We start from the raw sequence: 10,556 nt of genomic DNA, 5'->3' as shown, positions 1-10,556 counted from the left end.
ATATACACAGCAGCTTGTAATAAAAAAGAACACTCACTTTTATCTTCAGGTGTCCTTTGTAGTCAAAGGGTTCTCCGGGAAACCATATTTAAGATCACACTATCCAGTGTTTCACTCCACCGCTGCACCCCAAACACTGCTGGCAGATTGTATCTCGCTCTCCAGATCCTTCACCAGATGTAGTGCTATGCGCCCAGTCTCCTCCCCAGCTGATACCTGTTAGCCCAATAGCAAGTCTGATAGATACTGGCAAACAAAAAAAGATCCAATGCTAGAACGGCTACAAACAGGTTATCTTTTATTCCATAAGGTTAAAAATATGTACCAACGAGGGCAAAAATACAACAAATTAAAAACAAAAACATGTGGCACAAATCCCCTCACACAGGACGCGTTTCGGGAAACCCCGTACTCTCAGATAGTGGAGGTGGGATGTGTCCTGATAATTATAAGAAAAGTGATAATATGCAACACCTGGTGCATATTGGAATTTAGAACATCAAAAAAACATTCACATTGAATTTCAAATATCAATAGACATGTGGCTAAACAATCTAGGAATAATACAATTGTAATTTTCCCCTGCCTCTAAACGTATATACCGTTATTCAGAAATGTAATGCATACTGGAAGTAGTTTAAAGAGACAGAGCATTTGAATATTAATATCCATTGCTAAAGGCTGACCTAATGCTATTTCTACTATAATACAATTACCTTTTAGTACCACCAGAACATGGTTTTTAGTAAAATATATTGAATATTTACCTGGTATATGTAAATGATATAAACTCTGCTGACAATATGTAAATAATTAAACTGTGACTACCTGTAAAGCAACAAAAAAGAAAAAATGTGTAAATTTGAACAATCATATAAAGAAATGTTCATATAAACTGTCACAGGATAAATCAAAGATGGTAAATCCCTATATATATAATAAGTTATTAATGCCTATATTATTGACTTGATAATTAACAATGAACCTCTGACAACAATCATAGATTCTAATACATCTCATAAATCTATATGACATAAATTTAACTTAAAATAAATATAAATAAGTATATGTCATAAACTGGAATTAGGATTATTCCTATATATCCTTATATGTATAAGTGGATCTGTATATATACATACACATATATAGACATGAGTGAATTAGTGAAAATACACAGAGGAATGATTGTAAAAAATAAGTGGATATATATATACTATGCTCTTAATGCGCTCCCAGTGGTTCATGATGTCATACATCGAATTAAAACCCTTGGGGTATCTTGTCTCTAATTTAAAGATCCAAAACGCTTCTCTGCGATATAATTCTTTTTCCCTATCTCCACCTCGCTTGGGATTCTTAACCAACTCAATGGCTTGCCATCTTAGTGTATCTACTGATTGACTGTGTCTATGAATAAAATTTTTCGCTAGAGCTGAACATTCCTTTTTGCAGTGGAAAAATCTGATCAACCATGAGAATACTGATACCTCTGTGGGGCATTATCCAGTAAATCAACCTCTAACTGAATCTATGAAAGCTAAATCAAGTTTTTATCCTTTACAGAGTAGAGGTGAGGTCCTGGAAACGTTCCACAGAAGCGTAGAAAAGGAATTAACAGAGTTACATTCACACCAAGGATTATTTAGAAACAATCTCACAATAGCTCAGAGGAAAGCTATGGATGAGTTAAAAGCTAACCAACAAATAGTGATCAGAAAATCCGATAAGGGGGGCACTACAATTGTTCTCAAAAAGGAAGATTATATATCAGAAGGCCTTAGACAGTTAAATGATGAAAGAACATATATTAAAATACAAGTTAATCCTAAAATTCAGATACAAGAACAGATCTGGTCCCTTGTAGATGAAGGAGTAGAGAAGGGTTATATTGATAAAAGGACAGCAAATTTGCTATGTGTCCAACACCCCAAAACTCCAGTTTTTCATATGTTTCCCAAGGTCCATAAATCCCTTGATGACATAAAGGGTAGACCTATAGTCTTGGGTATAGGATCAGCCTTGGAGCCCCTTTCAGAATGGGTAGACAGTATTCTACAGCCTATGGTGGTCCAGCTGTGGAGCTATCTCAGAGACACGAAATATCTATTGAATCTGCTGTCTGATTTCAAGTGGGAGGATACCCACAGCTGGATCACCATAGATGTGGTTTCACTTTACTCATCTATTCCCCATAAATGGGGGTTGGAGTCAATAAAATATTTTCTTACCACTGCTACAAGTTTTGACCAAGGTCAGGTAGCTTATTTTGTAGAGATTGTTCAGTATTTATTGGAGCACAATTATTTTGAATTTGAGTCTTCTTTCTATCTCCAGAGATGTGGGACAGCCATGGGCGCGAAATTTGCGCCATCCTACGCCAATCTATTTCTAGGCTGGTGGGAGGCGTCCCACATCTTTGGAGATAGAAATAGCTTCCGTCCGTCAATATCTCTCTATAAGAGATTTATTGACGACTTGATATTTGTATGGAATGGTACCCATGAAGAAGCATTGTCATTTTTGGATTACTTCAATTCAAATGAAATAGGTATCCAAATTACTATGGAATTTCACAATACCAAGATTTATTATCTAGATGTCACTCTATTGGCCAATGTCAAAGAGAATAAAATTGAAACTCGTACTTATCGCAAACCAATAGCTAAAAACAATCTCTTGCATAGTACAAGTAATCACCCAAAAAATACTGCTCGAGCAATTGCAAAAGGACAATTTGTTCGAATGAAGCAAAATTGTTCTAAAAAAGATGAGTACTTGCAGGAATGCGAGAGATTAAATTGTGACCTACTACAAAGGGGATATAATACCAAAACTATTTCCAAAGTACGCAAAGAAGTAGAGAGCATTTCTAGAGAAGAGCTTCTAAAAGACAAAATTGCTTCTAGTGAAAATAAGAATAATACAAAGCCAAAAGTCACTTTTGTCACTAGCTACAGTGATCAATATTTTGATATTTGTAAGATTTTAAGGAAGCATATGCCTATACTTTTAGCAGATAATAAGCTCAAGCACATTGAAGATAATGGTTACAGATTTTCTTACAGGAGAAGTATTACATTGGGAAATATTCTCTCTCCTACTGTACTCCCCAAATCAAATAGAGGTAGCAGCTGGCTTACACATAAGGGCACATACAGATGTGGTAGCTCAAGGTGCAAAGCCTGTGAAAATATTCTACTCAGTACCCACTTTGAATCATATCGTACTGGTAAATCCTATGAGACATCACAATGTATAAATTGCAGTATGTGCTACGTTGTTTATTTGATCTCTTGTATCGAATGTAAATTACAATATGTAGGCCTCACCACCAGGGAGGTGAGGTCTCGCATTCGAGAACATTTAAGTAATATTAACTGCAAAAAGGAATGTTCAGCTCTAGCGAAACATTTTATTCATAGACAGAGTCAATCAGTGGATACACTAAGATGGCAAGCCATTGAGTTGGTTTAGAATCCCAAGCGAGGTGAAGATAGGGAAAAAGAATTATATCGCAGAGAAGCGTTTTGGATCTTTAAATTAGAGACAAGATTTAATTCGATGTATGACATCATGAACCACTGGGAGCGCTAATCGTTTAGCATTAAGAGCATAGTATATATATATCCACTTATTTTTTACAATCATTCCTCTGTGTATTTTCACTAATTCACTCATGTCTATATATGTGTATGTATATATACAGATCCACTTATACATATAAGGATATATAGGAATAATCCAAATTCCAGTTTATGACATATACTTATTTATATTTATTTTAAGTTAAATTTATGTCATATAGATTTATGAGATGTATTAGAATCTATGATTGTTGTCAGAGGTTCATTGTTAATTATCAAGTCAATAATATAGGCATTAATAACTTATTATATGTATAGGGATTTACCATCTTTGATTTATCCTGTGACAGTTTATATGAACATTTCTTTATATGATTGTTCAAATTTACACATTTTTTTCTTTTTTGTTGCTTTACAGGTAGTCACAGTTTAATTATTTACATATTGTCAGCAGAGTTTATATAATTTACATATACCAGGTAAATATTCAATATATTTTACTAAAAACCATGTTCTGGTGGTACTAAAAGGTAATTGTATTATAGTAGAAATAGCATTAGGTCAGCCTTTAGCAATGGATATTAATATTCAAATGCTCTGTCTCTTTAAACTACTTCCAGTATGCATTACATTTCTGAATAACGGTATATACGTTTAGAGGCAGGGGAAAATTACAATTGTATTATTCCTAGATTGTTTAGCCACATGTCTATTGATATTTGAAATTCAATGTGAATGTTTTTTTGATGTTCTAAATTCCAATATGCACCAGGTGTTGCATATTATCACTTTTCTTATAATTATCAGGACACATCCCACCTCCACTATCTGAGAGTACGGGGTTTCCCGAAAACGCATCCTGTGTGAGGGGATTTGTGCCACATGTTTTTGTTTTTAATTTGTTGTATTTTTGCCCTCGTTGGTACATATTTTTAACCTTATGGAATAAAAGATAACCTGTTTGTAGCCGTTCTAGCATTGGATCTTTTTTTGTTTGCCAGTATCTCAGTATGCTGTCATGAAAAGGAGCTAACTTTCAACATAGGGTAACAAAAAAACTAAAAAAGATACTTTTGATAATAAAATGCATATTCAATCTGAATCAAAATAAAATCCCCTTAAAATGATTAATATAAAATATTGCAATGATTTCTATCAAGTATAACCCACTGCTTTGTGCTTTTTTGTTACAACAATGAAACAGACTGAGCTATATCCCTTTAAGGGGTTTAATAAAAATGAGGCTGCAAGTATTTCTCTCAAAAACAGCAATTCCAGAACAAGGAGTCATGGGCCCCTATTTATGAAAGTCAGACAAAAATGTGCGCTGGAATTACCTTGCGTTCACATTGCACGGAAGCATTGCGCTCACGAGAGTGCACTTCCATAGGCTGCAATGGGAGCCTCGTTCTCATGCTGTGAGACACGGGATTAAGATCTAGCGCAGCGAAGGGGGTAAGTCAAGCAGCAAAGTGTAAATATATATGTATATAAAGGCACTGCGCATTTTTTTTTTGGGGGGGGTGCAATTGAGGCACTTTTAAAAAAATTAACCAGAGGTCTAATTTTCGGAGTGCTATTTGCTACCACGAGCAGGCGGTAGTAATAACCAGCCACTTGTAATGGCTAGTTATTTATCACGTGCCCGCAAACGGACAAATTTTCCCTTAGCGGGTGCGTGATAAATTAGCAGGTTAGGTAGGGATACCACAGGCATAAACAGTTATTTCAAATGCCATTAAAAGTAATGGAGCTAATTTAATACACTCTAGTGGATCATTGGGATCAAATTAAAGGAGAGAAAAATTTAGGGTAAAATGCCCCGTTAAGTATTTTAACCAAAGGACCTTTAGTGCCCCATACTTGAAGCACTATTTGCACACTCATTGTACTTGTATTACAAATGGTGAGTTAGGTGTTGAGCGCTATCCAAAAATAGTGCTGTAAAATGTAGTGCTTTTTAAGACCTGAATTAAATGATTATTATTAATAGTATACCACAGAACAACATAAAGAACTCTATTACTGACTTCCGGTAGGCGGCTCACTAAGATGGCCACAAGTTCACAAGGCTCCGTAATTGAAATCTGCTTGTGAGTGCTGTGTGGTGGAATCTTTAGCCATCCATATCTCCCTTGGCAATTATTGTGCCCGGGACCTCTTCAGGATCAGGACATTACATCCCCTGGCCTCCGAGAAGGCATTGAAAAAGAAAAAATTGTCTTTGAAGCTGAAAGCATGCACGACCCGATAAGCAAGATGGCGCACATTGCTGAGGCCCTAACAGACATCTTTATGCCATTATTGGACTCCTTGACGACAAAGATGGGGGAACTCCTCTGCGAAGTAAGAGAACTCGGCATGAGCGAGCATGCCAATACAGTCCCCACAAGTATACTTGCCCCCCGGCAGAATTTACCATTTACCCTACAAGAAGGCACCCTGGATAATGGCTCCACGGAAAAGATGGCGGGGTCACAATATCCTATCTCTCTACCCTATTCAAACAATCTGGGTACGCTGGAAGCGAGAACAGTAAATTTTATAAAGGTTCCCTATGCATCGCCTTGCCCCAGACTTACCGCTACAGACACACACCAGACTTCAGGACTCCCAACACACGGGGGGACCGATAAGTGCCTTAACCGGGTGAGAGGCAAGGATGAGGCTAATACCGTACCGACTGGTGCTCGCATAGCGCTGTTTCTGAGGGGAGAGGACAGCAGCTCCGTGGCCCACGCTGAGCGGTGGAGCGAACAAGCCGCAGCTATAATTGCCACATTGCAAGAGGCCGCTTCACGGAGGGTCCTGAAGCCAGTCCTCAGTGGTGACAGCCACCTCTCTGTTACACCGCTGCATTCAATCCTTGCTATGGAGCACCCCCTCTCATCCCTGCAAAAAAGCTGCTTCCCCCTGAGGCATGTTTGCTATGCTCCATCTCGTGTTGGTGTCGGATAATCAGTAACCATGGAACACCCAGCACCTTCAAATATCTGAAGGCACTGCCAATTTGCATTACTTTGCTCTCTAACCTGAACTTATTATATGTTGGTTTTGCCACGTCTTCTTGGCCCCTGGGACATTAAAGTAAACTGTTTAGTAGCTCTGTATACTCACTCCAGATAAACTGCATATCATTCTTAAATATCTAACATTTATGAACTTATCCCATCCGGTTTTATTAGTCCGTTTCTGTTTTATTACTGAAAATGCCTGAAACACTGTACTCACTACATGTGGAACCGGCCAATTCAAATGTACTCCCACAGATCAGAGAAACATCTTTTTTATATATGCCACACTATTGCTGGATTTATATTGAATCTTGTTTATCGTTAATTTCTTAACCCTGTTGGACTCTGTTCACTATCTGTTTACTACATTTATTTATTTGCAATGGCACATGATAGAAAGGAAACAATAGATAATCTGCTATTCTATCTACCGTATTGTTAATAGCTAGGTAGGATGCCCTCCACATCCCACTCTGAGCATATCTGTGTATTTAAACCTGCAAAAAGTTCCCTTTTTCATACACAATCTCAGCAGCAATACCTCTTTTGATATCGCCTACCACATATATACAGGGGTAAACTTTCAGTTGTAGTATCCCCATAGTTCCTGGAACATTATCTTTTTCATTGTTTATTTTTTGAGTCCCAACAAGATTCCCTTTGTCCTGACGCACAGCTCCTGGTTGGGAAATGGTCCTCACTGCTACACCTCCAGAACCTACTCCATAAGAGCCGGTCACCACTCAATATCTTTGTGCAATATTCAAGTATGCAAGCACTTTTAGGATCATGTGAGCAGCCCGTTTAGAGCTCCTCTTTTGTCCCCTGCGGTGCGGGCTGTGGCGCGTTTTGGGTTGACCTAAATTGGTGCAATGTTAACACTTATCATGTCACTATACCTCTACTTAGGAGAGTACGCTACCGGGTTGCCCCGCAGGGTACAATAAATATCCATGTTCTAGGGGGAGAGGGGGGATGGTTTTGTTTTGTTTTACTTAGTGTTTAGTTTTGTTTTTGTTTAGTTTAGCTTAGTTTTGCTAATATTATAAAATTTAGAGACATGGGTGCAACATAAGAAGGCGATTGAACAAGCTTTATGTACCTCTCAATGCATAAGTCTCTTGTATATCTCTTGAAAATATGTGATTACTGCATACTGATACTTAGAATGTACCACTTAACCTGGAACTTTGACCGCAACTTTTCTTTGTAATTCTACCTTAAGTGCATATGTATATGTTGTCTTGCTCCTATGTCTCTTCAATAAAAAGAATTTAAAAAAAAAAAAAAACTCTATTACTTGCGCACCGCAAACTTAGTGCTCAAGTAATATTTGACATGCGTTTTACTGAGCTCCCCTATAAAAGTCTATTATGTGAAGGATTTAGCGCACCTGTGCTGAGGCCCCTAGACAGATGCTCAAACGTTAAGAAAATACAATAGAACTAATATCTTTGCACTCTACTGTTATCTTGCATTTTATGTTTTCTAAATAATTGGACTACTTGTCCTCCTAGTGAGTAAAATATAAGGGGAGTTTTTTTGCCACAAAAGCATTTGGAAAGCATAAGAAAAATAGGCAATCAGATACTGTTCAAACATTTTGGAATGGATTTGTTAAACCCCCACTAAATGCACTTTGCAAGGGAATTCTTTAGATTGGAATGGAGCCTATTGCATAAATAAAAACTGTTCCTAATTATGTCACAGGTTAGGAGGTCTGCTTGCTGTTGTCCCCAAAGTTTCCCCATCAGGCTAAGGGGTCAATTTACTAATGTGCGAGCGGACATGATACAATGTAGCGTATCATGTCCGCTGCACATCGATAAATGCCGACAGCATACGCCAGTGCTTTCCAAACTGTGTGTCGGGACACACTAGTGTGTCGGCAGCAGTGTGTAGGTGTGTCCCTGCTTCAGCACAAATTTTTTTAAATTTTTATTTTTTTGGTTTCCGACTTTCTGCCTGCCTGCTACGCATATCACATGGTTGACACGTGATTGATACCTAGTGGGTCACAGATCATCTTAACCAATTGGCGCAGCTCAGTTGGAACTGAAACTATTCTCATTGGCGGCTTTGGCGGGACATTGGCTCCTGACTGCACGTGAAGTCTCCTTTCCTTAATTGGCTCATGACTGCATGTGTAGTCAGTGAGTGGGACAGCAGTGTGTTTGCAGCGCAGACAGTAGTCAATCGGACTCACAGAGCTCTGAGGGTGGCAGCTTAAACGTTGAGCTTAAGTCAGAAGTCAAAGTGGGTTTTTTTTGCAGCTAGCTCCCAGTAGTGCATTGCTGCTCCTGCTCTTGATATATGGATAGGAAGTGGAAGCTTAAAAATGCTTGATGATGAAATGCAAGTGTCTTTATCTAATATTTCACCAAATATTCAGAAACTGTGTTCATCCTATCAACCTCATACACCCCATTAAAATAGTAAGTAGCTATTGGTGTTATTAAACTTTTTTTTAATTCTTGCACATACATACTGTTACTTGCAAATACATTTTATTATTATATAATATATGTATGTGTCCGTATCTCTTATTAACCTCCTTTTTGCTAGAACAACTGAATTAATTACTGTGTCGCGAAATGATGTAGGTCTAAAAAGGGTGTCACCAACATGAAAAGTTTGGAAAGCTCTGGCATACGCTGTCGGCAATTATCATTGCACCAGCAGTTCTTGTGAACAGCTGGTGCAATACCGCCCCCTGCAGATTCGCGGCCAATTGGCCACTAGCAGGAGGTGTCAATCAACCTGATTGTATCCGATCGGGTTGATTTCTGTCCACCGCCTCAGAGCAAGTGGACAGGTTATGGAGCAGCGGTCTGTAGACCTTCAGGCTCGCCGAAAACACGGGGCATCAAGCTCCATACTTAATAAATTGAATCCTACATGTCTTGGTTTCAAGGGACAGTCTGGGACACTCCTACAACTAGCTTGACTCTACTCAACTCTGGCCCCTGCTGATACAGCTCCGCCCACCAAACATCAGTGAGCCTTTGCTCACAACTACACCTTAGTGGTTCCAATAAATAGTTTTTCTCAGCAATCCACACTTTATATCACCAATTAAAATGTAATTATTTTACAGTATACATTACAGTAGACAAAATCTCAACTTTATCTTTCCTAAATGCCCCTTTCAATGTAAAAAAGGTATAATATACATAAGATTTTTTTTATTTTATTTTTTTATTTATTTTTAAAGATTTAGGCCAATTTGGGCACACAACTTTTAAAAAAAGGTATCTGCCCCTGATCTCTGATATAACTAATAGCTAAAGCAGATAGCAGCTAATAGTATGAAATCTTAATTCTATGTTTTGTAAAATACGATGCCATGCTATGTGTTTCCAAAGCTCTAACCACTGTATGCGCTGGTGCGATTAATTTATTAATGAGACTGATAAATCTGGCTTTTCTAAGAGTGCCTCCCACAGAGAGAGAGAGAAATAGGATCTTCTTAAATTAAAGATATCATTTCACAAACCTATTGCCATAAAACACAGATTTAAAGATAAAATATATCCACTGGGGACTATCTGCACTACAAAATAAATTTAAGTTTTATAGACTTTAGTAACCTGGGGGTCGGTCACAATTCTTTAGAAAAGTTCAAATTATTTATCTTCAAAGTCCCTATAGATTTTAATTGTGAATTTTTAAAAAAAAGTAATTGAAGTTTTCTTAAAAATTGTGATCAACCCCTTGTTTTTTTAAAGGAACGTTAAATACCTCCAACTTTTGTTTAAAAAATGTGCTTTTCCCACACTCCCTAGATAGACTAAAAAGCAGCTGATTTTCAGCATTTGCAACTTAAAGAGTTTGCTTTTTGGGCTCTCAATTGATCGTGGTACCAGCACAATTTGTTCATAAAAGTACTAAGTATTTAACATATTTTTAATGCTTAAACATAAACATAAGGTCCTACGTCTTGGTAATTTCATTTGAC

The sequence above is a fragment of the Bombina bombina genome, chromosome 5 (genome assembly GCF_027579735.1).
Source record: "Bombina bombina isolate aBomBom1 chromosome 5, aBomBom1.pri, whole genome shotgun sequence".
Taxonomy (NCBI): Eukaryota; Metazoa; Chordata; class Amphibia; order Anura; family Bombinatoridae; genus Bombina; species Bombina bombina.
This window is presented reverse-complemented; position numbering follows the sequence as displayed.